Source organism: Halictus rubicundus, unplaced genomic scaffold (genome assembly GCF_050948215.1).
Source record: "Halictus rubicundus isolate RS-2024b unplaced genomic scaffold, iyHalRubi1_principal scaffold0067, whole genome shotgun sequence".
Lineage (NCBI taxonomy): Eukaryota > Metazoa > Arthropoda > Insecta > Hymenoptera > Halictidae > Halictus > Halictus rubicundus.
The window spans coordinates 137236-146384 of NW_027488608.1; positions in this window are offsets into that span (position 1 = coordinate 137236).

A 9149-nucleotide genomic window follows, 5' to 3' on the forward strand; every position below is an offset into this window, starting at 1 on the left:
TCTATTCTATCCTATCCTCTATCCTATCCTATCCTCTATCCTATCCTATCCTCTATCTTATCCTATCCTCTATCCTACCCTATTCTCTATCCTATCCTATCCTCTATCCAATCCTATCCTCTATCATATCCTATCCTCTATCCTATCCTCTATCATATCCTATCCTCTATCCTATCCTATCCTCTATCCTATCCTATCCTCTATCCTATCCTATCCTCTATCCTATCCTATTCTCTATCCTATCCGATCCTCTATCCTATCCTATCCTCTGTCCTATCCTATCCTCTATGCTATCCTATCCTGTATCCTATCCTATCCAATCCTCTAACCTATGCTACCCTCTATCCTATCCTATCCTCTATCCTATCCTATCCTTTATGCTATCCTATCCTCTATCCTATCCTATCCTATCCTATCCTCTATCCTATCCTCTATCCTATCCTATCCCGAACCCTATCCTACCCTCTACCCTATCCTATTCCCTATCCTATCCTATCATCTATTCTATCCTATTCCCTATCCTATCCTATCCTCTGTCCTATCCTATCCTCTATCGTATCCTATCCTCTATCCTATTCTCTATCCACTCCTATCCTCTATCCTACCCGATCCTCTACCCTATCCCATCCTCTATAATATCGTATCCTCTATCATATCCTATCCTCTTTCGTATAATATCATCTATCCTATCCTATTCTCAATCCTATCCTATCCTCTATCCTATCCTATCCTCTATCCTATCCTATCCACTATCCTATTCTATCCTCTATCGTATCCTATCCTCTATTATATCCTATCCTCTATCCTATCCTATCCTCTATCCTATCCTATCCTCTATCCTATCCTATCCTCTATCTTATCCTATCCTCTATCCTACCCTATTCTCTATCCTATCCTATCCTCTATCCAATCCTATCCTCTAGCATATCCTATCCTCTATCCTATCCTATCCTCTATCCTATCCTATCCTCTATCCTATCCTATCCTCTATCCTATCCTATCGTATCCTCTATCCTATCCTATCCTCTACCCTATCCTATCGTATCCTCTATCCTATCCTATCCTGTATCCTATTCTATCCTCTATCCTATCCTATCCACTATCCTATCCTATCCTCTATCCTATCCTATCCTCTATCCTATCCTATCCTCTATCCTATCCTATCCTCAATCCTATCCGATCCTCTATCCTATCCTATCCTCTGTCCTATCCTATCCTCTATGCTATCCTATCCTCTATCCTATCCTATCCTCTATCCTACCCTATTCTCTATCCTATCCTATCCTCTATCCAATCCTATCCTCTAGCATATCCTATCCTCTATCCTATCCTATCCTCTATCCTATCCTATCCTCTATCCTATCCTATCGTATCCTCTATCCTATCCTATCCTCTACCCTATCCTATCGTATCCTCTATCCTATCCTATCCTCTATCCTATTCTATCCTCTATCCTATCCTATCCACTATCCTATCCTATCCTCTATCCTATCCTATCCTCTATCCTATCCTATCCTCTATCCTATCCTATCCTCTATTATATCCTATCCTCTATCCTATCCTATCCTATCCTCTATCCTATCCTATCCTCTATCCTATCCTGTCCTCTACCCTATCCTATCCTCTATCCTATCCTATCCTCTATCCTATCCTATCCTCTATCCTATCCTATCCTCTATCGTCTCCTGTCCTCTCCCCTATACAACCCCTATCCTATCCTCTATCCTAGCCTATCCCCTATCCTATCCTCTATCGTCTGCTATCCTCTATCCTATCCTCTATCCTATCCGATCCTCTATCGTATCCTATAATCTATCCTATCCAATCCCCTATCCTATCCTCTATCGGATCTTATCCTCTATCCTATCCTATTCTCTATAATATCGTATCCTCTATCCGACCCTATCCTCTATCCTATCCTATTCTCTATCCTATCCTAGCCTCTATCCTATCCAATCCTATATCCTATCCTATCCTCTATCCTATCCTATCCTTTATGCTATCCTATCCTCTATCCTATCCTATCCTATCCTCTATCCTATCCTCTATCCTATCCTATCCCGAACCCTATCCTACCCTCTACCCTATCCTATTCCCTATCCTATCCTATCATCTATTCTATCCTATTCCCTATCCTATCCTATCCTCTGTCCTATCCTATCCTCTATCGTATCCTATCCTCTATCCTATTCTCTATCCACTCCTATCCTCTATCGTCTCCTATCCTCTATCCTATCCGATCCTCTACCCTATCCCATCCTCTATAATATCGTATCCTCTATCATATCCTATCCTCTTTCGTATAATATCATCTATCCTATCCTATTCTCAATCCTATCCTATCCTCTATCCTATCCTATCCTCTATCCTATCCTATCCTCTATCCTATTCTATCCTCTATCGTATCCTATCCTCTATTATATCCTATCCTCTATCCTATCCTACCCTCTATCCTATCCTACCCTCTATCCTATCCTATCCTCTATCCTATCCTATCCTCTATCTTATCCTATCCTCTATCCTACCCTATTCTCTATCCTATCCTATCCTCTATCCAATCCTATCCTCTAGCATATCCTATCCTCTATCCTATCCTATCCTCTATCCTATCCTATCCTCTATCCTATCCTATCCTCTATCCTATCCTATACTCTATCCTATCCTATCCTCTATCCTATCCTATCCTCTATCCTATCCTATCATCTATCCTATCCTATCCTCTATCCTATCCTATCCTCTATCCTATCCTATTCCCTATCGTATCCTATCCTCTGTCCTATCCTATCCTCTATCGTATCCTATCCTCTATCCTATTCTCTATCCACTCCTATCCTCTATCGTCTCCTATCCTCTATCCTATCCGATCCTCTATCCTATCCCATCCTCTATAATATCGTATCCTCTATCATATCCTATCCTCTTACGTATAATATCATCTATCCTATCCTATTCTCAATCCTATCCTATCCTCTATCCTATCTTATCCTCTATCCTATCCTATCCTCTATCCTATTCTATCCTCTATCGTATCCTATCCTCTATTATATCCTATCCTCTATCCTATCCTATCCTCTATCCTATCCTATCCTCTATCCTATCCTATCCTCTATCCTATCCTCTATCCTATCCTATCCTCTATCTTATCCTATCCTCTATCCTACCCTATTCTCTATCCTATCCTATCCTCTATCCAATCCTATCCTCTATCCTATCCTATCGTATCCTCTATCCTATCCTATCCTCTATCCTATCCTATCGTATCCTCTATCCTATCCTATCCTCTATCCTATCCTATCCTATCCTCTATCTTATCCTATCCTCTATCCTACCCTATTCTCTATCCTATCCTATCCTCTATCCAATCCTATCCTCTATCATATCCTATCCTCTATCCTATCCTATCCTCTATCCTATCCTATCGTATCCTCTATCCTATCCTATCCTCTACCCTATCCTATCGTATCCTCTATCCTATCCTATCCTGTATCCTATTCTATCCTCTATCCTATCCTATCCACTATCCTATCCTATCCTCTATCCTATCCTATCCTCTATCCTATCCTATCCTCTATCCTATCCTATCCTCTATCCTATCCGATCCTCTATCCTATCCTATCCTCTGTCCTATCCTATCCTCTATGCTATCCTATCCTCTATCCTATCCTATCCTCTATCCTATCCTATCCTCTATCCTATCCTATCCAATCCTCTAACCTATGCTACCCTCTATCCTACCCCATCCTCTATTCTATCCTATCCTCTATCCTATCCTATCCTCTATCGTATCCTATCCTCTATTATATCCTATCCTCTATCCTATCCTATCCTCTATCCTATCCTATCCTCTATCCTATCCTATCCTCTATCCTATCCTATTCCCTATCCTATCCTGTCCTCTGTCCTATCCTATCCTCTATCGTATCCTATCCTCTATCCTATTCTCTATCCACTCCTATCCTCTATCGTCTCCTATCCTCTATCCTATCCGATCCTCTATCCTATCCCATCCTCTATAATATCGTATCCTCTATCATATCCTATCCTCTTTCGTATAATATCATCTATCCTATCCTATTCTCAATCCTATCCTATCCTCTATCCTATCCTATCCTCTATCCTATCCTATCCTCTATCTTATCCTATCCTCTATCCTACCCTATTCTCTATCCTATCCTATCCTCTATCCAATCCTATCCTCTATTATATCCTATCCTCTATCCTATCCTATCCTCTATCCTATCCTATCCTCTATCCTATCCTATCCTCTATCTTATCCTATCCTCTATCCTACCCTATTCTCTATCCTATCCTATCCTCTATCCAATCCTATCCTCTAGCATATCCTATCCTCTATCCCATCCTATCCTCTATCCTATCCTATCCTCTATCCTATCCTATCCTCTATCCTATCCTATACTCTATCCTATCCTATCCTCTACCGTATCATATTCTCTATCCTATCCTCTATCGGATCGTATCCTCTATCCTATCCAATCCTCTATCCTATCCGATCCTCTATCCTATCCTATCCTCTATAATATCGTATCCTCTATCATATCCTATCCTCTTTCCTATAATATCATCTATCCTATCCTATTCTCTATAATATCCTATCCTCATATCGTCTCCTATCCTCTATCCTATCCTCTATCCTATCCTATCCTCTATCGTATCCTATCGTCTATCCTATCCAATCCTATATCCTATCCTACCCTCTACCCTATCCTATTCCCTATCCTATCCTATCATCTATTCTATCCTATTCCCTATCCTATCCTATCCTCTGTCCTATCCTATCCTCTATCGTATCCTATCTTCTATCCTATTCTCTATCCACTCCTATCCTCTATCGTCTCCTATCCTCTATCCTATCCGATCCTCTACCCTATCCCATCCTCTATAATATCGTATCCTCTATCATATCCTATCCTCTTTCGTATAATATCATCTATCCTATCCTATTCTCAATCCTATCCTATCCTCTATCCTATCCTATCCTCTATCCTATCCTATCCTCTATCCTATTCTATCCTCTATCGTATCCTATCCTCTATTATATCCTATCCTCTATCCTATCCTATCCTCTATCCTATCCTATCCTCTATCCTATCCTCTATCCTATCCTATCCTCTATCTTATCCTATCCTCTATCCTACCCTATTCTCTATCCTATCCTATCCTCTATCCAATCCTATCCTCTAGCATATCCTATCCTCTATCCTATCCTATCCTCTATCCTATCCTATCCTCTATCCTATCCTATCCTCTATCCTATCCTATCCTCTATCCTATCCTATACTCTATCCTATCCTATCCTCTATCCTATCCTATCCTCTATCCTATCCTATCCTCTATCCTATCCTATCGTATCCTCTATCCTATCCTATCCTCTATCCTATCCTATCGTATCCTCTATCCTATCCTCTCCTATCCTCTATCTTATCCTATCCTCTATCCTACCCTATTCTCTATCCTATCCTATCCTCTATCCAATCCTATCCTCTATCATATCCTATCCTCTATCCTATCCTATCCTCTATCCTATCCCATCGTATCCTCTATCCTATCCTATCCTCTACCCTATCCTATCGTATCCTCTATCCTATCGTATCCTGTATCCTATTCTATCCTCTATCCTATCCTATCCACTATCCTACCCTATTCTCTATCCTATCCTACCCTCTATCCAATCCTATCCTCTAGCATATCCTATCCTCTATCCTATCCTATCCTCTATCCTATCCTATCCTCTATCCTATCCTATCCTCTATCCTATCCTATACTTTATCCTATCCTATCCTCTATCCTATCCTATCCTCTATCCTATCCTATCCTCTATCCTATCCTATCGTATCCTCTATCCTATCCTATCCTCTATCCTATCCTATCGTATCCTCTATCCTATCCTATCCTCTATCCTATCCTATCCTATCCTCTATCTTATCCTATCCTCTATCCTAGCCTATTCTCTATCCTATCCTATCCTCTATCCAATCCTATCCTCTATCATATCCTATCCTCTATCCTATCCTATCCTCTATCCTATCCTATCGTATCCTCTATCCTATCCTATCCTCTACCCTATCGTATCGTATCCTCTATCCTATCCTATCCTGTATCCTATTCTATCCTCTATCCTATCCTATCCACTATCCTATCCTATCCTCTATCCTATCCTATCCTCTATCCTATCCTATCCTCTATCCTATCCTATCCTCTATCCTATCCGATCCTCTATCCTATCCTATCCTCTGTCCTATCCTATCCTCTATGCTATCCTATCCTCTATCCTATCCTATCCTCTATCCTATCCTATCCTCTATCCTATCCTATCCTCTATCCTATTCTATCCTCTATCGTATCCTATCCTCTATTATATCCTATCCTCTATCTTATCCTATCCTCTATCCTACCCTATTCTCTATCCTATCCTATCCTCTATCCAATCCTATCCTCTAGCATATCCTATCCTCTATCCTATCCTATCCTCTATCATATCCTATCCTCTATCCTATCCTATCCTCTATCCTATCCTATCGTATCCTCTATCCTATCCTATCCTCTACCCTATCCTATCGTATCCTCTATCCTATCCTATCCTCTATCCTATTCTATCCTCTATCCTATCCTATCCACTATCCTATCCTATCCTCTATCCTATCCTATCCTCTATCCTATCCTATCCTCTATCCTATCCTATCCTCTATCCTATCCGATCCTCTATCCTATCCTATCCTCTGTCCTATCCTATCCTCTATGCTATCCTATCCTCTATCCTATCCTATCCTCTATCCTATCCTATCCTCTATCCTATCCTATCCAATCCTCTAACCTATGCTACCCTCTATCCTACCCTATCCTCTATCCTATCCTATCCTCTATCCTATCCTATCCTCTATCGTATCCTATCCTCTATTATATCCTATCCTCTATCCTATCCTATCCTCTATCCTATCCTATCCTCTATCCTATCCTATCCTCTATCCTATCCTATCCTCTATCATATCCTATCCTCTATCCTATCGTATCCTCTATCCTATCCTATCCTCTATCCTATCCTATCGTATCCTCAATCCTATCCTATCCTCTATCCTATCCTATCGTATCCTCAATCCTATCCTATCCTCTATCCTATCCTATCCTCTATCCTATTATATCCTCTATACTATCCTATCCTCTATAATAGCCTATCCTCTATCCTACCCTATTCTCTATCCTATCCTATCCTCTATCCAATCCTATCCTCTATCCTATCCTATCCTCTATCCTATCCTATCCTCTATCCTATTCTATCCTCTATCGTATCCTATCCTCTATTATATCCTATCCTCTATCCTATCCTATCCTCTATCTTATCCTATCCTCTATCCTACCCTATTCTCTATCCTATCCTATCCTCTATCCAATCCTATCCTCTAGCATATCCTCTCCTCTATCCTATCCTATCCTCTATCCTATCCTATCCTCTATCCTATCCTATCCTCTATCCTATCCTATCCTCTATCCTATTCTATCCTCTATCGTATCCTATCCTCTATTATATCCTATCCCCTATCCTATCCTATCCTCTATCCTATCCTATCCTCTATCCAATCCTATCCTCTAGCATATCCTATCCTCTATCCTATCCTATCCTCTATCATATCCTATCCTCTTTCCTATAATATCATCTAAACTATCCTATTCTCTATCCTATCCTATCGTATCCTCAATCCTATCCTATCCTCTATCCTATCCTATCCTCTATCCTATTATATCCTCTATACTATCCTATCCTCTATAATAGCATATCCTCTATCCTACCCTATTCTCTATCCTATCCTATCCTCTATCCAATCCTATCCTCTATCCTATCCTATCCTCTATCCTATCCTATCCTCTATCCTATTCTATCCTCTATTATATCCTATCTTCTATCCTATCCTATCCTCTATCCTATCCTATCCTCTATCCTATCCTATCCTCTATCTTATCCTATCATCTATCCTACCCTATTCTCTATCCTATCCTATCCTCTATCCAATCCTATCCTCTAGCATATCCTATCCTCTATCCTATCCTATCCTCTATCCTATCCTATCCTCTATCCTATCTTATCCTCTATCCTATCCTATCCTCTATCCTATCCTATCCTCTATCCTATCCTATCCTCTATCCTATCCTATCGTATCCTCTATCCTATCCTATCCTCTATCCTATCCTATCGTATCCTCTATCCTATCCTATCCTCTATCCTATCCTATCCTCTATCCTATTATATCCTCTATACTATCCTATCCTCTATAATAGCATATCCTCTATCCTACCCTATTCTCTATCCTATCCTATCCTCTATCCAATCCTATCCTCTATCCTATCCTATCCTCTATCCTATCCTATCCTCTATCCTATTCTATCCTCTATTATATCCTATCCTCTATCCTATCCTATCCTCTATCCCATCCTATCCTCTATCCTATCCTATCCTTTATCATATCCTATCCTCTATCCGATCCTATCCTCTATCCTATCCTATCCTCTATCCTATCTTATCCTCTATCCTATCCTATCCTCTACCGTATCATATTCTCTATCCTATCCTCTATCGGATCGTATCCTCTATCCTATCCAATCCTCTATCCTATCCGATCCTCTATCCTATCCTATCCTCTATAATATCGTATCCTCTATCATATCCTATCCTCTTTCCTATAATATCATCTATCTTATCCTATTCTCTATAATATCCTATCCTCATATCGTCTCCTATCCTCTATCCTATCCTCTATCCTATCCTATCCTCTATCGTATCCTATCGTCTATCCTATCCAATCCTATATCCTATCCTATCCTCTATCCTCTCCTATCCTTCATGCTATCCTATCCTCTATCCTATCCTATCCTATCCTCTATCCTATCCGATCCTCTATCCTATCCCATCCTCTATAATATCGTATCCTCTATCATATCCTATCCTCTTTCGTATAATATCATCTATCCTATCCTATTCTCAATCCTATCCTATCCTCTATCCTATCTTATCCTCTATCCTATCCTATCCTCTATCCTATTCTATCCTCTATCGTATCCTATCCTCTATTATATCCTATCCTCTATCTTATCCTATCCTCTATCCTACCCTATTCTCTATCCTATCCTATCCTCTATCC